At 38.2% G+C, this 6000-nt stretch overlaps 1 protein-coding gene across 1 annotated transcript in view; it reads right to left on the reverse strand.

Moving 5' to 3' along the window:
- The window catches only part of LOC113106469 (protein MRVI1-like), a 52764-nt gene extending 49539 nt beyond the window's left edge, over window positions 1-3225 (reverse strand). Inside the window, exon 1 of the mRNA XM_026268413.1 lies at window positions 3131-3225. The gene's annotated coding sequence lies outside the window, so the exon portion shown is untranslated. The remainder of the gene's footprint in view (window positions 1-3130) is intronic.
- Between the last annotated feature and the right edge of the window lie 2775 nt (window positions 3226-6000).

The raw sequence follows: 6000 nt of genomic DNA on the forward strand, positions 1-6000 counted from the left end.
AATCAATCTGGTTCACACAGACGGTGCGTGTGTGCCAAGGATGTATCCTATCTCACAATCTTTTTAATATTTTCTTGGAGCATATAATGAGAATGGCGCTTGAGAAAGAGAAACAACCAGACGACGATGACGCGGCTGTCAACGGTAGACCTATTAACAATCTCAGGTTTGCGGACGACATCGCGCTGATAGCTAAGTCACTGAATCGACTTCAAAGCCTCATGGACAAGATCAACAAAACAAGTAGTGGAGATAAGCGATTCACAAATGGCATGGATGCTAATGAGTGTGAAGTCCCAAGATGAAAAGCAAGAGGTAATCAAGCAAGGTCTTAGACTCGGAAACAAACAACTGAGCTATGCCGAACGATTCAAGTATCTGGGATCGTACATCACCGAATACGGCGAAAGCACTCAAGACACACAAGTAAGATCAGCATGCGCGCTAAGCATGATGAGTTCGCTCAAAGAGATTTGGTCGGACAAGAAGATCAGCACTGAGACCAACATGAGGTGCTTTATGATACGAGAAATGGACCCTGCGAGCGAAAGAGGAGAACATGCTTAAAGGGGGGGGTGAAATGCTCGTTTTCACTCAATATCCTGTTAATCTTGAGTACATATAGAGTAGTACTGCATCCTTCATAAATCCAAAAAGTCTTTAGTTTTATTATAATCATAAGAGAAAGATAGTCTGTACCGATTTTTGCCGGAAAAACACGACCGACTGGAGGCGTGACGTGTGGGCGGAGCTAAAGAATCACGAGCGCCAGTAGGCTTTTGCGTTGAGAGCGTTTGGAAGCTGTGACATTACCTTGAGGGAAAACCCATCATCCAAAACAAACCATGGCTTACAGTCAGATTCAGCCGTTTATTTATGATCCAGAATCAGATTCAGAGGCTGAAACTGAACGAAAGCAGCAGCAACAACGACTCGCTCCAAGCGGGGCTCGAACCCGGGTCTCCGGCATGGGAGGCGGACACACTAACAAGAAGGCAGAGATATTTGAAGCAGTTTTACTCACCGCCTGCGGTTCCAACACACGATCGTGACCCTTTTTCCTTGGGATTGCATCATCCTTAAGAAATAAACGATACGCAAATCCGTCGTCAAACTGGGCCTTGTGAACAAGCATCTTTGAAATGCAGGGAACAAACAAAAACACTTGCACAACTCCGTTGATGCTCTGTAAAAAATAAACTCCATTCACTGGTCCCTTAATGCTGTTTTTTTTTTTTTTGGTAATCTGTGCAGGGTTGTCTTGCCCTGGCAACCAAAAACACACTTCTTTTGTGACTTTTCGCGACGCTCTCGCTTTGATCAGTGAATCGCTCTGATCAGTGAAATGTCTGTGCTGCTCAGTGCGCTGCTATACGGGAGCGCACGCTCTTCCGGCAGAAGTGCCTCAGGACCCATATAAGGAAATTCCGCTCCATCTAACGTCACACAGAGCCATACTCAAAAAAAACTTTCAGAAACTTGTGACAAACCGTGTGCAGAAAGCGCGCAGCCTAGCACAAGACAGAGAGAAATGGAGATCTTTGAGTTGTCGCGTGGAAGACACTACGTGCACTACCACTACGTAAAGGACATGGTCTAAGAAGAAGAAGAAAATTTGTGTTTTAGCTGAAATAAACTTTGTGAAGTTAATATGTAAAACAAATTTAAGCATTTTTTTATTTTCGGGTGGACAGAGCTACAGAAAGTTACAATAAATTATGCCACCATAAAGTAAAGCTAAGTATGTGTAACCAAGTCTTAAAATTTTTAAAATGTTTACACTTTCTAAAGGAAATATGTATGATGCACACTGCAACCATGCTGTAATTTTGTGGATGATTGTCTGGGTGTTGATATCTATTTGGTAAGGTGCTCGCCACGGTTTGCTAGAGTGTTGCTAAAGTGCTCACAGTGGTTTCTAGGTAGTTTGAGTGGTTGCTAAATGGTTGCTTTTGGCCCAAGCCACAAGTCTCTATATCCTTGTTCCATAGATCTGACTTGGGTCTCTCCTTCAGTAGCATTGTATTTTCTAGAGAATAAAAACACTTTATTTTAAGGTCCAATTCTCGCTTTCAACAAACCATTAATTACAAATTTTGCCTCAATAAACTCCTAATTTGCTGCTTATTAATAGTTAGTAACGTAGTTGCTAAGTTTAGGTGTAAGGTAGGATAAGAGATGTAGAATACAGAATATGTGCTTTATAATTACTAATAAACAGCCAATTTGTTTATAATAGACATGCTAATAAGCAACTAGTTAATATTGTAAATCGGTCCCTATGCTAAAGTGTTATCAAAAAGAGTTCTACTTATTCTAGTCCACAAATGTGACAGAGAAAATGGACGCCTCATCAGCAACACACACAAAAAAGTTTTCATGATTTAGGAAGGCATTTTTAGTGGTGCTTTCAATTGTAAACCCTACTGCCGCCATGCCAGGGCAGCTGTTTTCAATCAGAGGGATGGGAACCACAAGGGACCTTAGAAAACTCCCAAGGGGAGAAACTCCCTAGATGACTTCAAATGATTAAAAATATGACACAAGATTTGAAATAAACTAAGCAAGCTAACAAGCAAGCGAACCGAGCCCGAGCGCGGTTATCCCCATTCCCTTATAACAGTGCAATTACACATTTAATTACTGAGTAATATTAATTAACTACATGTTCTTACTAAATGCTTAGGGATAGGATTAGGGTTTTGTTTAGGGTTACTTAGATGTAATTACTCATCATTTATGTTATTATAATAGAAAGTACATGTAACATGTGTAACAACGACACCTTTAAATAAAGTGTTCCCAAAAAATGTCCAGTACATGTACTGGTAATATAAAGCATAAACATTCAATTTTTTAAACCGGTATGGAGTTATGTTTGCTTAGTCGAAATAGGTCTTTATAATACTCTTGTAACTGTATATGCCTTATATATTTTCTATATAACAATCCCTTAGCCTAAGTATTAGCGGCAGTAACAGTGGTGTTTGACTATCAATTATTCAAAACTAATCACACAAAGACAAGTAATGTGCTCTGAAGATGTTATGGGATATTGCAAAACTCTACAGATTCATCGTAAAACACCAAGGTCAAAATTAATGGGAAAAACATGTAAGCAGTTATTTACCTTGTTGCTGGGTTCCTCTGCTCGCGTGTGCAGAAGCGAGCCACCTGTTTGAAAGCAGCAAGAGAGATCCAGGCTTATTTGCAAGTCACAGGTCAATCATGCAAATGCCCAAGTATTAAAATGCACATTAAATAGTCGCCCGTCTAACAGCATGACGCACTAAAGAAGGCGTAGCGCTTGATTGACAGCCGAGTTTTCAATACTTCTTTCAGACTCACTCCCTCCCTCCCACCCTGCCTCCATATCTAAGGGCAACAATAACCTGGCAACCATTTACATGAGGAGCTTGATCCTCTGCTTGAAAGCACTCGGCGAAGCATAGACTCATTGTTTCACTTCCTTCAAAAGCATGTGCCAATTGAACAGCGGTTGTAAAACATTCAATGATGCACTAATCATTATGCTCCAAATTCTGCATCTTAAAACTACTAAATCAATCAATGCAACTGATACATAGTCTGGGTTAAACGCAGGTCATGGTAAAAACAAGCTGTTCGATATTAATCACTGACATCTTCAGGAGATGAAAACTAGATAGTGGCTGTTATTTATTCAAAGAGTGGCGAGGAGAGCGTTTTCGGATGATTCAGCCCACTGCTTGGCTCTTTATATCTTTATTACTGAGCGTAATGTACAGCAATGAGATTAAGATGAGCAGCTCGGAATGAGAACCAGACACAAACGATATGCTGACATTTCCCATTACTGCGACTAAAACCAATGCATGATGAGGTGGTAATGCTTGTGGTGGTAATAAACAAACTGATCTAATTGTGTAATGTATAAAGTGTCTGGTAAATACATGTTAATATGCAATAATTTCTTATCTGAACAAGACAAACTAAAAAGACCTTGCAAAAAAGAGGAACTTCATTAAAGATAAAAAAAAACACACACACATTTCAAGAAGACCACAACAGCTAAACGCTAAACCAAATGCAAATGTCCTCCAAGAAGAACAGGCTTTTCTGTAGGGTGAAGTAATCTGGTAAATGCTTTGCATTAAGCCTCTCACTCATAAAACGTCTTTAGAAACTCGTTCAGTTCTGTGCACGTGCTTCATACTTCAACATTTGCATGTTCAAAAACCAAACAAACAACCTTTGATAAAGTAAATATATGTTAATGATGACACTATAAGATTAAAATATAATAAAGTTAATTATTTAATATTTAGATAATGCTTAAAAGACCAATAGTTGATCATTTACTTACTTTTTAATTTTGTTCCAAAGCTGTAATGCTTTCTGTCTTGCGTGGAGCACAAACTCAGTTATCAAGACAAATGTCAAGTTAGACAGGTTTGGAATGTCCTTTTGATTTCTGGGTAACCGAACGCTTTACTTGAGAATAAATTCCACACTGGGGTTGGTCTGAGGTAAATGGATAAACAAATCTGTTGAAAAGTTTGGGGTCAGAAAGATTTTTTAAATGAATGGTTATATACTATGGAAGACCGTTTCTGCCACTGAATAATAAATAATACAAGGTAATTGTGACTTTTTATCCCACAATTCTGACTTTTTTTTCCTCAGAATTGAGTTCAGAATATTGCAAATCCGTGTTATAAAGTCAGAATTGCGAGTTATTAAATAAAAATGATGAGCTTTAAGGTCAAAATTGTGAGTTATAAAGTCAGAACTGCGAGATATATAATTGCAATAGTAAGTTATGAAGTCAAAATCGTGAGTTATAAAGTCAAAATTGTGATATATAGTCACAATTGCGAATTATAAAGTCAAAACTGCAAGATGGAAACTTGCAATTGCAAGTTATAAAGTAAAAAGTGCATGTTAAAAAGTCAGAATTGTGACAAACTTGCAATTGTGAGTTATAAAGTCAAAATTGTGTTATATAGTCACAATTGTGAGTTATAAAGTCAAAATTGTGAGTTAGGAAGTCAAAATTGTGAGTTAGGAAGTCAAAATTGTGAGTTATAAAGTCAAAATTGTGAGTTATAAAGTCAAAATTGTGAGTTATGAAGTCAAAATTGTGAGTTATAAAGTCAAAATTGTGAGTTAGGAAGTCAAAATTGTGAGTTATAAAGTCAAAATTGTTTTATATAGTCACAATTGTGAGTTATAAAGTCAAAATTGTGAGTTAGGAAGTCAAAATTGTGAGTTAGGAAGTCAAAATTGTGAGTTATAAAGTCAAAATTGTGTTATATAGTCACAATTGTGAGTTATAAAGTCAAAATTGTGAGTTAGGAAGTCAAAATTGTGAGTAAGGAAGTCAAAATTGTGTTATATAGTCACAATTGTGAGTTATAGGGTCCTATTTTAACGATCTGAAACGCAAGTGTCAAAGCGCGAAACGCAAGTAAGTTTGTGGGCGGGTCTCGGCGCTGTTGCTATTTTCCCGGCGGGATAAATGGCTCTTGCGCCCGGCGCAAATCTAAAGTGGGTTGGTCTGAAGCAGCTTCATTATTCATAGGTGTGGTTTGGGCGTAACGTGAAATAAACCAATCAGAGCGTCATCCAACATTCCCTTTAAAAGCAGGTGCGCAAGTTCCATTATGGATTGCGATTATTATGGCGTATTTACCAGGCGCACGCCAGGAGCGGTTCACAGCCAGGAGACTGATGTTCTTGTAAGAGCAGTGAAAGACAGAGAAGTTGTGTTGTATGGGGATGGGAGAATAATTAGCCTGAATAATTTGTAAGCTAGATTTATGCCTATTTTGTTCACATCTTCGTGGCACACCACAATGATTTCCGTCATCTCATGTGTTAATATTGTTTTAGTGTAACAATTTATGATTTGCAAAAATAACTGTTGCATCTGTGTAGATTACATGAGCAAAGTGTATGCGCGTTGTGCACGCTATACATTATGGTCAAGCATGCGCCCTTAAAATAGCATAATGAACA

This window comes from Carassius auratus, chromosome 7 (assembly GCF_003368295.1).
Source record: "Carassius auratus strain Wakin chromosome 7, ASM336829v1, whole genome shotgun sequence".
Taxonomy (NCBI): domain Eukaryota; kingdom Metazoa; phylum Chordata; class Actinopteri; order Cypriniformes; family Cyprinidae; genus Carassius; species Carassius auratus.